Source organism: Piliocolobus tephrosceles, chromosome 8, assembly GCF_002776525.5.
Source record: "Piliocolobus tephrosceles isolate RC106 chromosome 8, ASM277652v3, whole genome shotgun sequence".
In the NCBI taxonomy this organism is placed as follows: domain Eukaryota; kingdom Metazoa; phylum Chordata; class Mammalia; order Primates; family Cercopithecidae; genus Piliocolobus; species Piliocolobus tephrosceles.
In genome coordinates, this window is record NC_045441.1 from 47,251,994 (window position 1) to 47,272,651 (window position 20,658).

General features: G+C 39.4%; 1 pseudogene; it reads left to right on the top strand.

Annotated features, from left to right (window-relative positions):
* The first annotated feature begins 2,554 nt into the window (after positions 1 to 2,554).
* Positions 2,555 to 16,051, top strand: LOC111530586 (annotated as a pseudogene).
* Positions 16,052 to 20,658: the final 4,607 nt, after the last annotated feature.

A 20,658-nucleotide genomic window follows, 5' to 3' on the forward strand; every position in this document is an offset into this window, starting at 1 on the left:
GGCTATGGTGAAAAAGGAAATATACTCAGACAAATACTGGAAGTCAGCTTTCTGTGAAACTGCATTGTGGTAGATATGGCTACTCACTTCCCATAGTTAAGCTTTTTTCTATTACGCATTTTGTCAGTAGAATTGAAGATTACTTTTTGTCTTCTTCAGGCTCTGGGTTTTTTTTAACCCTTTTGGAATGATTATTTTAACTCCGTTAGAGAAAATACACACGGAGATGAACACATGCACATACATATGCAAAATGGAAAGTTGTAATTTTGATGTGTTTTGATTTTAAATATAGATCTGCTATAATAAAAACTACATCTTTAAAACAAAAAAAAAAAAAAAGAAACTGCATAATGAATGGAAACTAGAAGGGACATTTGAGAGAAAATTCCAGCCTTTGGGGAAATAGGAGATATCTTCACATAAAAACTGGAGAGAAAGACTCTGAAAAACTGCTTTGTGATGTACGCATTCCAAGGCCTGAATGTGCTCTGTAATGTTCCTTCGCTTTTCCGTCCATTACGTTATTTCAAAACAGCATAATAGAGAAGAGTTTTATCTATGGGAGGTGAATAGACTTATCTACCACAACGCAGTTTCACAGAAAGCTTCTTTCCAGTTTTTGTCTGATGATATTTCCTTTTTCACCAAAGCAGTACCTATATTCCTGAATGTCCCTTTCTAGCTCTTTCTCCAAACAGGATTCCCCAATCTTCTAGGAGATAAAAGTAAAACCCTGTGAGTGGAATGCACATGTCACAAAAGAACTCCTCAGAAATCTTCTCTCCGGTATGTATCTGAAGTTGTTTCCTTTTTCACCGAAAGCCTCAGAGTGATCCAGCATATTACTTCACAGACTAAACATAAACAGTGTTAGAAAACTTCTCAATGAAAGCAGAAGCTTAACTGTGTGAGTGGACTTCACGTGACAAAGTGGAGTTTCACAGAAAGTTTTCTTCTGTTTCTTATCGGAGAGTATTTCTTTTTCAACATATTCTTTAGAGCATTCCCAAACATCCTTTCTCAGTTTCCACAAAAACAATGAATTCACCCTGCTCAATCCAAAGAATGATTTCATTCTATGAGATGCATACACACGTTACAATGCAGTTACTCCAAAAGATTCTTTTAAGTTTTCATTGGAAGGCATTTCCTTTCTCACCACAATCTTCCGAGTGCCATTTAATATCCCTTCACAGATTCTTCAAAGACAGAGTTTCCAAACGGGGCAACGAAGTGTAATCTTTAACTCTCTGAAATGAATGCATGCGTCAGAGTGCAGCTTCTTGGAATCATTCTTTTTTGGTTTTATTTCTGAATATTTCACTTTTCGCCATAGTCTTCAATGGGCTGCAAAATGTCACTTTTTCAGTTTACAGAAACAGTGTTCAAACACTGCCTAATGAAAAAAGAGGTATAAATCCCTGAGTGGAATGCCCTCATCTCAAAGCAATTTCAGACAGCTTCTCTCCAGTTTGTATTTGAAGATAACTCCCTTTTTACCGTATGCCTGAATGTCCTGCCGAATGTCCCTTCACGAATGCGTCCATGATTCAGTTTCAAAACTGCGTAATACAAAGAAAATTTATCCATGTGAAGTGAATAGACAAACCTATCACAAAGCAGTTTCATGGAAAGCTTCTTTCCAGTATTTGTCTGAGGATAGTTCCTTTTTCACCATAGCCTTTCGTATACTCCCGAATGTCCCTGGTCACTTTTTCTCCAAAAGGGATTTCCCATTCTTCTATGAGAAGGAAAGTATATCTCTGTGAGTAGAATGCACACTTCACAAGGCCGCTCCTTGGAAATATTCCTCCAGTATCTATCCAAAGATATTTCCGTTTTTGTCAGAAGCCTCAAATCGCTCCCGATTATTCTTTACCTGATTAACCTATAACATTGCTAGAATACTGCTCAATGAATACAGAAGCTTAACTGTGCAAGTGGAATTCAAGCAACCTAGAGAAGTTTCACAGACCATTTCCTTCTGGCGTTTATCAGATGGTATTTCTTTTTCAGCATATTATTTAGAGCATTCACAAATATCCAGAGCAACAGCGATTTAAAACTGCTCAATCCAAAGAACGATTTCACTCTCTGAGATGAATACACACATCACAACGCAGTTGCTATGAAATTTTCTCTCCAGTTTTCATTGGAAGACGTTTCCGTTCCAAACACAATCCTCCAGGTGTCACTTAAAATCCCTTCACAATTTCCTGAAAAACCGATTTTTCAATCTGGGCGACTTAGGGTAAGCTTTAACACACTGAAATGAATGTACACATCAGAGAGCAGTTCCCTGGAATGCTTTTTTCTGGGTTTCATTTCCAGATATTTCAATTTTCTCAAGAGTCTTCAATAAGCTGCAAACTATCTCTTTTTCACCTTTACAGGAACAGTGTTCAAACACTGCCTGTGAGAAAAAAGGTATAACTCCCTGAGTGGAATGCAGACATCACAAAGCAGTTTCTCAGAAACTTTCTCTCCAATTGTTATCTGAACATATCTCCTACTTCCCCACCAGCCTGTATATGCTTCTGAAAGTCCCTTCATGAATCCATCCATGATGCAGCTTCAAAACTGCGTAATAAAAAGACAGTTTCTGAAGAAATGAGAAATCAATTGTGTGTGCTCTGCTGAATAAAGGCTTTTCCAGGCTTGTCAAAAAAAAAAAAAAAGACAGTTTCATCTATGTGGGATGCATAGACATATCTGTCACAAAACAGTTTCACATAAAGTTTCTTTCAAGTTATTGTGTTAGAATATTTCCCTTCCCACCATAGCAGTAAATATACTCCTGAATGTCCCCGGTAGCTATTTCTCCCAACGGGATTCCATAAACCACTATGAGAAGAAAATTTTAACTCTGTGTGGGAAATGCATACGTCACAAAGCATTTCTTCATACATCTCCTCTCAAGTATCTATCTGAAGATATTTCCATTTTCACCATTAGCCTCAAAGCGCTCCCAATTGTCCCTTAGCTGACCCATGTAGAACAATGTTAGCATACTGCTCAATGAAAACGGGAGCTTAACTGTGTGAGTGGACTTGATATGACCTGGAGCGGATTCACAGAATGTTTCCTACTGATTTCTATCGCAGGATATTTTTTTCAACATATTCTTAGGAGCATTCCCAAATGTTCTTTCTCAGGTTCCACAGAAACATGGATTTCAAACTACTCAATGCAAAGAATGGTGTCACATTATGAGATGACTACACACATCACAAAGCAGTTGCTCTGAAATCTTCTCTCCAGTTTTCATCGGAAGTCATTTCTTTACTCACAACAAGCCTAGGTCGCCATTTAATAACACCTCAAAGATTTCTCAAAGACATATTTTCAAAAGTGGGCAATGTAGTGTAAAGTTTAACTCCCTGTAATGAATGCACACATTGGAGAGAATTTCCCTGGAACCCTTCTTTCTGGGTTTTATTTCAGGATACTTCATTTTTCGTGATAGTTTTCAATGCGCTGCAAAGGATCACTTTTTCACTTTCAGAAGAACCTTGTTCAAACACTGCCTTATGATGAAAAAGTTATAACTTCCTCAGTAGAATGCACACTCCACAAAGCTGTTTCTCAGAAAGCTTCTCTACAGTTTTTGTCTGACAATATCTCCTTTTACACCATACTCCAGAATGTTCTCCCAAATGTTCCTTGGTGAAATTGCTCATGACGCACTTTCAAAACTGCGTAATATACAGAAAATTTTCTCTATGTGAGATGAATAGACACATCTATCACACAGCAGTTTCACAGAAAACTTCTTTCCAGTTTTTTTCTGAGTATATTTCCTCTTTCACCATTGCCGTCCATATACTCTCGAATGTCCCCTGTAGCGTTTTCTCCAAACGGATTCCACAATACTCTATGAGAAGAAAAGTATAACTCTATGAGTGGAATTCACACGTCACAAAGCAGTTCCTCAGATATCTTCTCTCCAGTATCTGTCTGAAGATATTTTCGTTTTCACCATAAGCCTCAAAGCGTTCCCGAGTATCCCTTAGCTGACTCACCTATAGAGTGTTATTATGCTGCTCAATGAAAAAAGAAGCTTAACTGTGCAAGTGGAATTCATGTGATTTAGAGCAGTATCACAGAGTGTTTCCTTCTCTTTTTTATTGGAGGGTGTTTCTTTTTCATATATTTAAGAGAGCGTTCCCAAATGTCTTTGCTCAGGTGCCACAGAAGCAGAGATATCAAAATGCTCAATCCAAAGAATGATTTAAATCTATCAGATGATTACACACATCACAAAGTAGTTGCTCTGAGAACTTCTCTGCAGTTCTCATCGGAAGACGTTTCCTTTCTCACCTCAAGCCCAGGGGAACCACTTAATATCCCTTTGCAAATTCCTCAAAGACAGAGCTTCCAAACTGGGCAACGTAGTGTAAGCTTTATCTCTCTGAAATGAATGCACACGTCAGAGAGGAGTTTCTGAGAACGCTCCTTTCCTCGTTTTATTTCAGGATATCTCACATTTTGACAAATTCTTCAATTCGCTGCAAAATATCCCTTTTTCCGCTTTACAGAAACATTGTTCAAAAAGTGCCTAATGAGAAAAGAGGTATAAGTGCCTGAGTGGAATGCTCACATCACAAGGAAGTTTCTCACAAAGCTTCTCTGCAGTTTTTATGTGAAGCTATCTCCTAATTCCCCACAGGCCTGAATGTCTCCCTAATGTCTCTTCGCGTTTCCGTCCATTACACAGTTTGCAAAGTATGTAATAGAAAAAAGTTTTATCAATGGGAGGTGAAAAGACATATCTACCACAACGCAGTTTCACAGAAAGCTTCTTTCCAGTTTTTTTCTGATGATATTTCCTTTTTCACCATGGTAGTCCGTATATTCCCGAATATCCTCTTGTAGCTCTTTCTTCAAACGGGATTACCCAATCTTTTAGGAGAAAAAAAGGATAATCCTGTGAGTGGAATGCACATGTCACAAAAGAGCTCCTCAGAAATCTTCTCTCCGGTACGTATCTGAAATTGTTTCCTTTTTCACTGAAAGCCTCAGAGCACTACTGCATATCACTTCAAAGAATAAACAAAAACAGTGTTAGGATACTGCTCAATTAAAACTGAAGCTTAACTGTGCGAGTTGACTTCACGTGACAAACAGCAGTTTCACACAAAATTTTCCTTCTGATTTCTATCAGACGGTATTTCCTTTTCAGAATATTCTTAAGAGTGTTCCCAAATGTCCTTTCTGAGGTTTCACAAGAAAAGCGAGTTCAACTACTCAATCTGAAGAATGATTTAATACTATAAGATGCATACACACGTTAAAAAGCAGTTACTCCAAAAGATTCTGTCCAGTTCTCATCGGAAGGTATTTCCTTTCTCACCAGAAGCCTTTGAGCACCACTAAATATGCCTTCACAGAATCTTCAAAGACAGAGTTTCCAAACGGGGCAATGAAGTGTAAATTTTAACTCTCTGAAATGAATGCACATGACAGAATGCAGACTCTTGGAATCCTTCTTTCTAGGTTTTATTTCAGGATATTTCACTTTTTGCCATAGTCTTCATTGTGCTGCAAAATGTCACTTTTTCACTATTACAGGAACAGTGTTCTAACGCTGCCTTATGAGAAAACAGGTATAAATCCCTGAGTGGAATGCACACATCTCAAGGCACTTTCTCAGACAGCCACTCTCCAGTTCTTGTCTGACGATACCTCCTTTTACACCGTATGCCTGAATGTCCTTCCAAACGTCCCTTCACGAATCTGTCCATGGTGCAATTTCAAAATTGCATAATAGAAAGAAAGTTTTCTCTATGTGAGATGAATAGATATATCTATCACAAAGCTGTTTCACAGAAATCTTCTTTCCAGTTTTTGTCTGAGGATAGTTCCTTTTACACCATAGCCTTTCATGTACTCCCAAATGTCCCCTGGTTGCTTTTTCTCCAAACAGGATTTCCCATTCCTCCATGGGAAGAAAAGTATATCTCTGTGAGTTGAATGCAGATGTCACAAGGCCACTCCTCGGAAATCTTCCACCAGTGTCTATCTAAAGATATTTTCGTTTTCACCAGAAGCCTCAAATCGCTCCAGAGTATCCCTTAGCTGATTAACCTAAAACATTGTTAGAATACTGCTCAATTAAAACGGAAGCTTAAATGTGCGAGTGGAAAGCAGACGACCTAGAGAAGTTTCACAGACAGTTTCCTTCTGGCGTTTATCGGATGGTATTTCTCTTCCAGCATATTATTAAGAGCATTCCCAAATGTCCTGTCTCAGGTATCACAGAAATAGCGATTTAAACCTGCTCAATCCAGAGAATGTTTTAACTTTATGAGATGAATATATACATAACAAAGTAGTTACTCCAATAGTTTGTCTCCAGTTTTCATCGGAAGACGTTTCCTTTTTCAACACAAACCTCGGGGTGTCACTTAATATCCCTTCACAAATTCCTCAAAGACAGAGTCTCCAAAGTGGGCGACTTAATGTCAGCTCTAACATTCTGAAATGAAGGTACACGACAGAGATCCGTTGCTTGGAATGCTTTTTTCTTGGTTTTATTTCCGGATATTTCAATTTTCGCCATAGTCTTCAATATGCAGCAAAATATCTTTTTTTCACTTCGGAGTGATACAGCTTGCTCTAAGTCGCCCTGCTTGGAAAATCTGTCTTTGAGGAAATTGTGAAGGGATATTAAGTGACACCCAGAGGCTTGTGGTCAGAAAGGAAACGTCTTCCGATGAAAACTGGACAGAAACTTTCGGAGCAACTGCTTAGGGATGGGTATATTCACTTCATAGAGTTAAATCATTCTTTGGTTTGAGTAGTTTTGAACTGCTTTTTCTGTGATACCTGAGAAAGGATATTTGAGAATGCTCTTAATGATATGGTGAAAAAGAAATACCATCCGATTAACACCAGAAGGAAACTGTCTGTGAAACTTCCCTAGGTGGCTTCAATTCCACTTGCACAGTTAAGCTTCTGTTTTCAATGAGCAGTATTCTAACAATGTTTCAGTTTAATTAGCTAAGGCATACTCGGGAGCGATTTGAGGATTCCAGTGAAAACGGAAATATCTTTAGATAGATACTGGTGGAAGATTTCTGAGTAGTGGCCTTGTGATGTGTGCATTTTACTCACAGAGATATACTCTTCTTCTTATAGAGGAATGGGAAATCCCGTTTGGAGAAAAAGTAACCAGGGGACATTCGGGGTTCTATGAAAGTCTATGGTGTAAAAGGAACTATCCTCAGACAAATACTGGAAAGAAGCTTTCTGTGAAACTGCTTTGTGATAGATATGTCTATTCATTTCACATGGATAAAACATTCTTGTTTTTTAATTTTTATTTGTTATTTTTCATTTTTTAAATTTTTTTTATTATACTTTAAGATCTAGGGTACGTGTGCATAATGTGCAGGTTTGTTACATATGTATACTTGAGCCATGTTCGTGTGCTGCACCCAGCAACTCGTCAGCACCAATCAATTCGTCATTTACGTCAGATATAACTCCCAATGCAATCCCTCCCCCTTCCCCCCTCCCCATGATAGGCCCCAATGTTTGACGTTCCCCTTCCCGAGTCGAGGTGATGTCGTTGTTCAGTTCCTACCAATGAGTGAGAACATGCGGTGTTTGGTTTTCTGTTCTTGTGATAGTTCGCTAAGAATGATGGTTTCCAGCTGCATCTATGTCCCTACAAAGGATGCAAACTCATCCTTTTTTGGTGTATATGTGCCACATTTTGTTAATCCAGTCTGCCACAGATCGATATTTTTGTTGATTCCAAGTCTTTGCTATTGTGAATAGTGCTGCAATAAACATACGTGTGCATGTGTCTTTGTAGTAGCATAATTTATAATCCTTTGGGTATATACCCAGTAGTGGGATGGCTGGGTCATAAGGTACATCTAGTTCTAGATCCTTGAGGAATCGCCATACTGTTTTCCATAATGGTTGAACTAGTTTACAATCCCACCAACAGTGCAAAAGTGTTCCTATTTCTCCCCATCCTCTCCAGCACCTGTTGTTTCCTGATTTTTTAATGATTGCCATTCTACCTTGTGTGAGATGGTATCTCATTGTGGTTTTGATTTGCATTTCTCTGATGGCCAGTGATGAGCATTTTTTCATGTGTCTGTTGGCTGTATGAATGTCTTCTTTTGAGAAATGTCTGTTGATATCCTTTGCCCACTTTTTGATGGGGCTGTTGGTTTTTTCTTGTAAATTTGATTAAGTTTTGGTATATTGTGGATATTAGCTCTTTGTCAGATGAGTAGAGCCCTCAGAAATAATACCACACATCTACAGCCATCTGATGTTTGACAAACCTGAGAGAAACAAGATATGGGGAAAGGATTCCCTATTTAATAAATGGTGCTGGGAAAATTGGCTAGCTGTAAGTAAAAGATAAAACTGGATGGTTTCCTTACTCCTTATACAAAAATTAATTCAAGATGGATTAGAGACTTAAATGTTAGACCTAATACCATAAAAACCCTAGAAGGAAACATAGGTAGTACAATTCAGGACATAGGCATGGGCAAGGACTTCATGTCTAAAAGACCAAAAGCAATGGCAGCAAAAGCCAAAATTGACAAATGGGATCTAATTAAACTAAAGAGCAAAAGAAACTACCATCAGAGTGAACAGGCCACTTACAGAATGGGAGAAAATTTTTGCAATCTCCTCATCTGACAAACGGCTGATATCGAGAAACTACAAAGAACTCAAACAAATTTACAAGGAAAAAAAAAAAAAAACAACCCCAACAAAAAGTGGGCAAAGTGTATGAACAGACATTTCTCAAAAGAAGACATTCATACAGCCAACAGACACATGAAAAAATGCTCATCATCACTCGCCATCAGAGAAATGCAAATCAAAACCACAATGAGATACCATCTCACACCAGTTAGAAGGCAATCATTAAAAAGTCAGGAAACAACATGTGTGGAGAGGATGTGGAGAAATAGGAACACTTTTACACTGTTGATGGGATTGTAAACTTGTTCAACCATTAAGGAAAACAGTATCATGATTCCTCAAGTGTCTAGAACTAGATGTACCATATGACCCAGCCATCCCACTACTGGGTATATACCCAAAGGATTATAAATCTTGCTGCTATAAACACACATACACACATATGTTTACTGCAGCACTATTCACAATAGCAAAGACATGGAATCAACCCAAATGTCCATCAGTGACAGACTGGATTAAGAAAATGTGACACATATACACCATGGAATACTATGCAGCCATAAAAAAGGATGAGTTTGCGTCCTTTGTAGGGACATGGATGCAGCTGGAAACCATCATTCTTAGCAAACTATCACAAGGACAGATAACCAAACACCGCATATTCTCACTCATAGGTAGGAACTGAACAATGACATCACTTGGACTCGGGAAGGGGAATATCACACAACGGGACCTATCATGGGGAGGGGGGAGGGGGGAGGGATTGCAATCGGAGTTATACGTGATATAAATGAAGAATTCATGGGTGCTGATGCATTGATGGGTGCAGCACACCAACATGGCACAAGTAACAAACCTACACATTATGCACATGTACCCTAGAACTTAAAGTATAATAATAAAGAAAAAAAAAAGAAATACCCTCCAACAAAAAGGAGAAGGAAAAATTCTGTGATAATCCACTAGGACGCTTGAATTCCACTCGCACAGTTAAGCTTCTGTTTTCATCGAGCAGTATTCTGACACTCTTTTAGGTGAGTCATCTAAGGTATATTTTGGAGTGGTTTGAGGCTTATGGTGAAAATGAAAGTATCTTCAGACAGATACTGGAGAGAAGATATCTGATGAGCTGCTTGGTGACGTGTGTTTTCCTCTCAAAGAGTTATAGTTTTCTTCTCATACAGTATTGCAGAATCCCATTTGGAGAAAACGCTACCAGGGGACATACGAGAGTATATTGATGACTATGGTGGAAGAGGAAATATACTCAGAAAAATACTGGAAAGAGGTTTTCTGTGAAACTGCTATGTGATAGATATGTCTATTCATCTCAACTAGAGAAAATTTTCTTTATATTACTCAGTTTTGAAACTGCATCATGGACAGATTCACGAAGGGACATTTGGGAATGCATTCAGGCATACAGTGTAAAAGGAGTTATCGTCAGACAAAAACTGAGAGAAGCTTTCTGAGAAACAGCTTTGCGGTGTGTGCATTCCACTGAGGGAGTTATACCTCCTTCATCATAAGGCAGTGTTTGAACAAGGTTCTTCTGAATGTGAAAAAGTGATATTTTGCAACATGTTGAAAACTATGGCGAAATTGAAATATCCTGAAATAAAACCCAGAAAGAAGCGTTGCAAGAAAATTCTCTCTAACGTGTGCATTTGTTTCAGAGAGTTAAAGCTTACACTACATTGCCCAGTTTGGAAACTCTGTCTTTGAGGAATCCTTGAGGTGTTATTAAGAGGTGCCCCTGGGCTTCTGGTGAGTAAGGAAATGACTTCCGATGAAAACTGGAGAGAAGCTTGCGGAGCAACTGCTTTTTGAAGTGTTTATTCATCTCGTAGAGTTACACCACTCTTTCGGTTGAGCAGTTTGAAATCATTGCTTCTCTGGAACCTGAGAAAGAACATTTGGGAACGCTCTTAAGAATATGCTGAAAAAGAAATATCCTCCGATAGAAACCAGAAAGAAACCTTCTGTGAAACGACTCCAGGTCATATCAAGTCGACTCGCACAGTTAAGCTTCCATTTTTATTGAACAGTATCCTAACACTCTTTTACGTGAGTCAGCTAAGTTATAATCTGGAGCGCTTTGAGGCTAACGGTGAAAATGGAAATTTCTTCCGATAGATACTCAAGAGGAGATGTATGAAGAAATGCATTGTGACATATGCATTTCCCACACAGAGTTAAAATTTTCATCTCATAGGGGTTTATGGAACCTCATTGAAAGAAATAGCTACCGGGACATTCAGGAGTATATTTACTGCTATGGTGGAAAAGGAAATATCCTCAGAGAAAAACTGGAAAGAAACTTTCTGTTAAACTGCTTTGTGACAGAGATGTCTATTCATGTCACATAGATGAAACTGCCTTTCTATTACGCAGTTTTGAAACTGCATCATGGATGGACGCGCAAAGGGACATTCGGGAGCACATATAGGCTGGTGGGGAAATAGAAGATATCTTCAGATAACAATTGGAGAGAAACTTTCTGAGAAACTGTTTTGTGATGTCTGCATTCCACTCATGGAGTTTAGGCAGTGTTTAAACACTGTTCCTGTAAAGGTGAAAAAGAGATAGTTTGCAGCTTATTGAAGACTCTGGTGAAAATTGAAATATCCAGAAATAAAACCCAGAAAAAAGCCTTCCAAGAAACTGCTCTCTGACGTGGACTTTCACTTCCGAGTGTTAGAGCTTACTCTACGTTACCTCGTTTGGAAAATGTGTCTTTGAGGAAATTGTGAAGGGATATTAAGTGACACCCCGAGGCTTGTGCTGAGAAACGAAACATCTTCCAATGAAAACTGGAGAGAAACGTTCGGAGCAACTGCTTTGTGAGGTGTGTATTCATCTCATAGGGTGAAATCATTATTTGGATTGAGCAGTTTGAAATCGCTGTTTCTGTGATACATGAAAAAGGACATTTGGGAACGCTCTGAATAATATGCTGTAAAAGAAATACCATCCGGGCCAGGCACAGTGGCTCAAGCCTATAATCCCAGCCCTTTGGGAGGCCGAAACGGGCAGATCACAAGATCAGGGGATTGAAACCATCCTGGCTAATGCCGTGAAACCACGTCTCTACTACTAAAAAATACAAAAAACCACCCAAGCAAGATGGTGGGCACCTGCAGTCCAAGCTACTCAGGAGGCTGAGGCAGAAGAATGGCATAAACTCGGGAGACAGAGCTTACACTGAGCTGAGATCCGGCCACTGAACTGCAGTCTGGGCTGCAGAGCGAGACCCCCCAAAAAAAAAAAAAAAAAAAAAGAAATACCCTCTGATAAACGCCAGAAGGAAACTGTCTGTGAAAGTTCTCTAGGTCGCTTGAATTCAACTCGTACAATTAAGCTTCTGTTTTCATGGAGCATTATTTTAACAATGGTTCAGTTGAATCAGCTGAGGTATACTCGGGAGTGATTTGAGGCTTCCCGTGAAAACGGAAATGTCTTTAGATAGATACTGGGGGAAGATTTCTGAGGAGCGGCCTTGTGACGTGTGCATTCTACTCACAGAGATATACTTCTCTTCTCATGGATGAATGGGAAATCCCGTTTGGAGAAAAAGCGACCAGGGGACATTCGGGAGTATATGAAAGGCTGTGGTGAAAAAGGAACTATCCTCAGACAAATACTGGAAATCAGCTTTCTGTGAACCTGCGTTGTGGAAGATATATCTGTTCATTTCACATGGATAAAACTTTCTTTCTATTATGCAGTTTTGAAAGTGTGCCATGGATGGATTTGCAATGGGACATTCTCCAGGATATTCAGGCGTACGGTGAAATGGGAATTATCTTTAGGTACAAACTGGAGAGAAGCTGTCTCAGAAAGTGCTTTGAGATATGTGCATTCCACTCAGGGATTTCTTCCTCTTTTCTCATAAGGCAGTGTTTGAACACTGTTGCTGTAAAACTGAAAAAGTGACATTTTGCAGCCCATTGAAGACTGTGGTGAAAAGTGAACTATCCTGAAATAAAACTCAGAAAGAAGGATTCCAGGAAACTGCACTCTGACGTGGGCATTCATTTCAGAGAGTTAAAGTTTGCACTCCGTTGCCCCGTTTGGAAACTCTGTCTTTGAGGAATCTGTGAAGGGGTATTAAGTGGCGCCCAGAGTCTTGTGGTGAGAAATGAAATGCATTCCAATGAAAACTGGACAGAATCTTTCAGAGTAACTGCTTTGCAATGTGTGTATGCATTTCAAAGAATTAAATCATTCTTTGGATTGAGCAGTTTGAACTCACTATTTCTGTGGAACCTGAGAAAGGACATTTGGGAACGCTCGTAACTATATGCTGAAAAGAAATACCCTGCGATAAAAAACAGAAGAAAACTTTCTGTGAAACTGCTCTTTGTCATGTGAAGTCCACTCACACACTTAAGCTTTGGTTTTCATTGGGCAGTATTCTAACACTGTTTTTGTTTACTGTGTGAAGTGATATGCTGAACGCTCTGAGGCTTTCGGTGAAAAAGGAAACACCTTCAGATACATAGCGGAAAGGAGATTTCCGAGGAGCTCTTTTGTGACATGTGCATTCCACTCACAGGGTATCCTTTTTGTCTCCTAGAAGATTAAGTAATCCCGTTTGGAGAAAAATCTCCAAGGGGACATTCAGGAATACGGGGATTGCTATGGTGAAAAATGAAATACTGTTAGACAATAACTGGAAAGAAGCTTTCTGAAACTGCATTGTGGTATATATGTCTATTCACCTATCATAGAATAAATTTTTTTTTTCTATTACGCAGTTTTTAAACCACGTAATGGATGGAAACGTGAAGGGATATTAGGTAGAACATTCAGGCCTGTGGTGAAATAGGTGACATCTTCACATAAAAAGTGAAGAGAAGCTTTCTGAAAACTGCTTTGTAATGTGTGCATTCCACTAAGGGAGTTATCCCTCTTTTCTCATGAGGCACTTTTTGAGCACTGTTCCTGTCAAACTGAAAAAGGGATATTTTGCAGCGAATTGAAGAATTTGTTGCAATGTGAGATATCCTGAATTAAAACCAGGAAAGAAGCGTTCTACAAAACTCCTCTCTGATATGTGCATTCGTTTCAGAGAGTTAAATCTTACACTACATTGCCCAGTTTGGAAGCTCTGTCTTTGAGGAATTTATGAAGGGATATTAAGTTCTTCCCCTGGGCTTGTGGTGAGAAAGGAAACATCTTCCAATGAAAAGTGCAGAGAAGTTTTCAGAGCAACTGCTTTGTGATGTGCATAATCATCTTGTAGATTTAAATCATTGCTTGGATTGAGCAGTTTGATATCTCTGTTTCTGTGGAACCTGAGCAAGGACATTTGGGAATGCTCTCAAGAATATGTGAAAAAGAAACACCCTCCAATAAAAAAGAGAAGGAAACACTCTCTGATACTGCTCCAGGTCACCTGAATTCCACTCGCACAGTTAAGCTTCCGTTTTGATTGAGCAGTATTCTAACACTGTTTTCGGTGAGTCAGTGAAGGGATACACGGAAGCGTTTTGAGGCTTACGGTGAAAATGAAAATATCTTCAGGCAGATACTGAAGAGAAGGTATCTAAGGAGCTGCTTTGTGACCTGTGAATTCTAATCATAGAGATAGTTTTCTTCTCATTGAGTATTGCGGAATCCCGGTTGGAGAAAATGCTGCAGGGAACATTCGAGAGTATATGGATGGCTATGGTTTAAAAGGAAATATACTCAGAAAAAAACCCAAAAGAAGCTTTCTGTGAAACTGCTGTGTTAGATATGTCTATTCATCTCACATAGAGAAAATTTTCTGTATATTATGCAGTTTTGAAACTGCGTTACGGATAGATTCACAAAGGGACATTTGGGAGCACATTCAGGCATACAGCGTAAAATGAGATATCGTCAGACAAAAACTGGATATAAGCGTTCTGAGAAACTGCTTTCTGGTGTGTGCATTCCACTGAGGGAGTTATACCTCTTTCTTATACCCACATGACACCAGAGATGTTCCGAACACCATTGCATGAAATTGCTCTTAGCATAAAACTTCTGCATCTGGGAGGAATTGGCCAATTTCTGGCCAAAGCAATTGAACCTCTCCCTCTGGATGCTGTGATTGAAGCAGAACACACTCTTAGAGAGCTTGATGCATTAGATGCCAATGATGAGTTCACTCACTAAACACCCCATTGAGCGTCGTTTTGGGAAAATGATGATAATGGGGTGTATTTTCTATGTGGGAGATGCTATCTATACCATTGCTGCTGCTACCTGCTTTCCAGAGCCTTTCATCAATGAAGGAAAGCAGCTGGGCTATATCCATAGAAATTTTGCTGGAAACATATTTTCTGATCACGTAGCCCTTTTATCAGTATTCCTAGCCTGGGATGATGCTAGAATGGGTGGAGAAGAAGCAGACATACGTTTTTGTGAGCACAAAAGACTTAATATGGCCACACTAAGAATGACTTGGGAAGCCAAAGTTCAACTCAAAGAGATTTTGATTAATTCTGTGTTTCCAGAAGATTGTGTGTTGACACAAGTGTTTACTAACACTGGACCAGATAATAATTTGGATGTTGTTATCTCCCTCCTGGCCTTTGGTGTGTACCCCAATGTATGCTATCATAAGGAAAAGAGAAAGATTCTCACCACTGAAGGACGTAATGCACTTATCCACAAACCATCTCTTAATTGTCCTTTTAGTGGCCAAGACATGAAATACCCATCTCCCTTCTTTGTATTTGGTGAAAAGGTTTGAACTCGAGCCATCTCTGCTAAAGGCGTGACTTTGGTCACACCCCTGCCTGCAGTTGCTTCTGTTTGCCTCCAAGAAAGTCCAATCTGATGGGCAGATTGTACTTGTGGATGACTGGATTAAACTGCAAATATCTCATGAAGCTGCTGCCTGTATCACCAGTCTCCGGGCAGCCATGGAGGCTCTGGTTGTTGAAGTAACCAAACAACCTGCTATCATCAGCCAGTTGGACCGTGTAAATGAACATATGCTGAACATGATCCGTCAAATCTCTAGACCCTCAGCTGCTGGTATCAACCTTATGATTGGCAGTACACGGTATGGAGATGGTCCACGTCCTCCCAAGATGGCCTGATATGGCAATGGAAGTGGATATAGAAGGGGAGGTTCTAGTTATAGTGGTGTAGGCTATGGTAGCGGAGGCTATGGTGGCAGCCCCAACTACTTTTGGGCAGGATATGGCGCAGGTGTTGGTGGAGGCTATAGAGGAGTTTCCCGAGGTGGCTTTAAGGTAACTCTGGAGGAGACTACAGAGGGCCTAGTGGAGGCTACAGAGGATTTGGGGGATTCCAGCGAGGAGGTGGTAGGGGGGCCTATGGAGCTGGTTACTTTGGACAGGGGAGAGGAGGTGGTGGCTATTAAATCTTGGTTGTGTCAGTTCCTGTGTGTAGACAGTAAGGAAAAAAAATGCATGCTATGTGTTACATGTTTTTTTTCCAATATGTTTATTTGCCACCAAAAAGTAAATGCATTTTCACCCATTCTGTGGTTCATTGTAGTTTAAGGAAACCAAGCCTATAGATGCATTAGTGATTTTGTTTATATTGTGTAAAATATAACAATCTATCTTTAAAATACCACAGTTTGTATTTTGTCCTTAAGGAGTAAAGATTTGCTTTTAAATACATGGTATTTTCCTGGCTTTCGTTTAATACAGTAGAAAATAAAGTATTACACCGAAAAAATACATAAATAAATAAATAAAAAGAAAGTGAAAAGGTCATATTTTCCACTGCATTGAAAACTATTGAGAAAACTGAAATATCTTGAAATAAAACGCAGAAGAAAGCATTCCAAGACAATGCTCTCTAACGTGTGCATTCATTTCAGAGTGTTAAACTTTATATTACATTGTCCAGTTTGGAAGCTAGATCTTTGAGGAATCTTTGAGGTGTTATTAAGAGGCACCCCAGTCTTGTGGTGACTAAGGAAACGATTTCTGATGAAAACTGGAGAGAAGCTTTCAGAGCAGCTGCTTTGTGATGTGTGTATTCATCTCATAGAGTAAATCGTTCTTTGGATTGAGCAGTTTTAAATCGTTGTTTCTGTGGAAACTGAAAAAGAACATTTGGTGGAAACCATCATTCTTAGCAAACTTTCACAAGAAGAGAAAACCAAACACCGCATGTTCTCACTCATAGGTGGGAACTGAACAATGAGTTCACTTGGACTTGGGAAGGGGAACATCACACACTGGGGCCTATCATGGGGAGGGGGCGGGGGGAGGGATTGCATTGGGGAGTTATACCTGATATAAATGATGAATTGACGGGTGCTGACGAGTTGATGGGTGCAGCACACCAACATGGCACAAGTATACATATGTAACAAACCTGCACGTTATGCACATGTACCCTAGAACTTAAAGTATAATAAAATAAATAAATAAATAAAATTCCTTCACATTTTGAAAAAAAAAAAAAGAATATGCTGAAAAAGAAATATCCTCTGATAGAAAGCAGAAGGAAACAATCTGTGAATCTGCTCATGGTCATATAAAGTCCACTAGCACATTTAAGCTTCCATTTTCATAGAGCAGTATCCTAACACTGTTTTACGTGAGTCAGCTAAGGGGTAATCGGGAGCGCTTTGAGGCATATGGTGAAAACGGAAATATCTTCAGATATATACTCGAGAGGAGATTGATGAAGAAATGCTTTGTGACGTATGCATTGCCTACACAGAGTTAAACTTTTCTTCTCATAGGGGTTTATGGAATCCCGTTGGGGGAAAGAGCTCCTGGGGACATTCAGGAGTATATATACTGCTATGGCGGAAAAGAAAATATCCTCAGACAACAACTGTAAAGAAACTTTCTGTGAAAGTGCTTTGCGACAGATATATCTATTCATCTCACATAGATGAAACATTCTTTCTATTACGCAGTTTTGTAACTGCATCATGGACGGATTCGTGAAGGGACATTCGGGAACACATGCAGGCTGCTGGGGAAATAGGAGATATCTTCAGATAACAATTGGAGAGAAACTTTCTGAGAAACTGCTTTGTCATGTCTGCTCTCCACTCAGGGAGTTGTACCTGTTTTCTCACAAGGCAGTGTTTGAACTCTGTACCTGTAAAAGTGAAAAAGAGGTATTGTGCAGCGTATTGAAACTATGGCAAAAACTGAAATATCTGGAAATAAATCCCAGAAAAAAACGTTAAAAGATACTGCTCTCTGAGGTGTACATTCATTTCAGAGTCTTAAAGCTTACACTAAGTCGCCCAGTTTGGAAACTCTGACTTTGAGGAAATTGTGAAGGGATATTAAGTGACACAGAGAGGCTTGTGTTGAGAATGGAAACGTCTTCCGATGAAAACTGGAGAGAAACTTTCGGAGCAACTGCTTTCTGAAGTGTGTATTCATCTCATAGAGTAAATCGTTCTTTGGATTGAGCAGTTTTAAATAGCTGTTTCTGTGATACCTGGGAAAGGACATTTGGGAACGCTCTTAATAATATGCTGAAAAGGAAATACCGTCCGATAAATGCCAGAAGGAAACTGTCTGAGAAACTTCTCTAGGTCACTTGATTTCCACTCACACTGTTAAGCAACAGCTTTCATTGAGTAGTATTCTAACAACGTTTTAGGTTAATCACCTAAGGGATGCTCGGGAGCGATTTCAGGCTTCTGGTGAATATGGAAATATCTTTAGATAGATACTGGAGGAAGATTTCCGAGGATCGGCCTTGTGACATGTGCATTCTACTCACAGAGATATATATTTTTTTCTCATAGGGGAATGGGAAATCCTGCTTGGAGAAAAAGCGACCAGGGGATATTCGGGTGTATATGAAAGGGTATGATGGAAAAGAAACTATCATCAGTCAGAAACTGGAAAGAAGCTTTCTGTGAAACTGCTTTGTGATAGATATGTCTATTCATTTCACATAGATACAACTTTCTTTCCATTGCTCAGTTTTGAAAGTGTGCCATGGATGGATTCCTGAAGGGACGTTTGCCAGGATATTCAGGCATACGGTGAAAGGGAGTTATCTTCAGACAACCTGGAGAGAAGCTGTCTGAGAAAGTGCTTTGAGATGCGTGCATTCCACTCAGGGTTTTTTACCTCTTTTCTCAAAAGGCAGTGTTTGAGCACTGTTCCTGTAAAACTGAAAAAGTGACATTTTGCAGTGCATTGAAGTCTAGGGCGAAAAGTGAAATATACTGAAATAAAACCCAGAAAGAAGGATTCCAAGAAAATGTGCTCTGACAAGTGCACTCATTTCAGAGATTAAAGTTTACACTACCTTGCCCCGTTTGGAAATTCTGTCTCTGAAGAATCTGTAAAGGGACATTAAGTGGCGCCTGGAGTCTTTTGGTGTGAAATGAAACGCTTTCCCTTGTAATCTGGACAGAATCTTTTGGAGTAACTGCTTTGTAATGTGTGTATGCATCCCATAGAATTAAATCATTCTTTGGATTGAGCAGTTTGAAGTCACCGTTTCTGTGGAACCAGCGAAAGGACATTTGGGAATGCTGTTAACAATATGCTGAAAAAGAAATACCCTCCAACAAAAAACTGAAGAAAACTTTCTTTGAAACTGATCTTTGTCACGTGAAGTCCACTCGCAGAGTTAAGCTTCGATTTTCATTGGGCAGTATTATAACACTCTTTTTGTTTAATCTGTGGAGTGATATGCTGGAGTGCTCTGAGGCTTTCGGTTGAAAAGGAAACATCTTCAGATACATATCGGAGAGAAGGTTTCCGAGGAGCTCTTTTGTGACATGTGCATTCCACTGACAGGGTTTTACTTTTTTTCTCCTAGAAGATTTGGGAATCCCGTTTGGAGAAAGACCTACAAGGGGACATTCGGGAATATAGGGACTGCTTTGGTGAAAAAGAAAATGTCATCAGACAGAAAGCGTAAAGAAGCTTTCTGTGAAACTGCGTTGTGGTAGATATGTCTATTCACCTTCTGTCGTTAAAACTTTTTTCCATTATTCAGTTTTGAAACCACGTAATGAATGGAAACGTGCAAGGACATTAGGGAGCACATTCAGACTGGTTGCAAAATAGGAGATATATTCACATAAAAACTGGAGAGAAGCTTTCTGAGAAACTGCTTTGTGATGTGTGCATTCCACTCAGGGAATTATACCTCTTTTCTCATAAGGCACTTTTTGAGCAAAGTTACTGTAAAACTGAAAAAGGAATATTTTGCAGTGAATTGAAGACTTTGGCAAAATGTGAAATATCCTGAGTTAAAACCGAAGCGTTCTAAGAAACCCCTCTCTGACGTGTGCATTCATTTCAGAGAGTTAAAGCAAACACTACGTTGCCCAGTTTGGAAGCTCTCTCTTTGAAGAATTTGTGAAGGGATAGTATGTGGTATCCCTGGGCTTGTGGTGAGAAAGGAAATGTCTTCTGATGAAAAGTGCAGAGAAGTTTTCAGAGTAACTGCTTTGTGATGTGTGTAATCATCTCATACACTTAAATCATTGTTTGGATTGAGCAGTTTGATATCCCTGTTTCTGTGGAAACTGAGCAAGGGCATTTGGGAACACTGTCAAGAATATGTGAAAAAGAAACACCTTCCAATAAAATTGAGAAGGAAACACTCTATGATACAGCTCTAGGTCACGTGAATTACACTATCACAGTTAAGCTTCTGTTTTCATTGAGCAGTATTCTAACACTGTTTTAGGTGAGTCAGCTAAGGGATACTCGGGAGCACTGTGAGGCTCATGGTGAGAAAGAAAATATATTCAGACAGACACTGGAGAGAAGATATCTCAGGAGCTGCTTTGTGACATGTGAATTCCAATCACAGAGTTATAGTTTTCTTCTCATAGAGTATAGCGGAATCCCGTTTGTAGAAAACGCTACCAGGGGACATTCAAGAGTATATGGACGGCTATGGTGGAAAAGGAAATATACTCAGAAAAAAACTGGAAAGAAGCTTTCTGTGAAACTGCTATGTGATAGATACGTCTATACATCTCACATAGAGCAATTTTCTTAATAT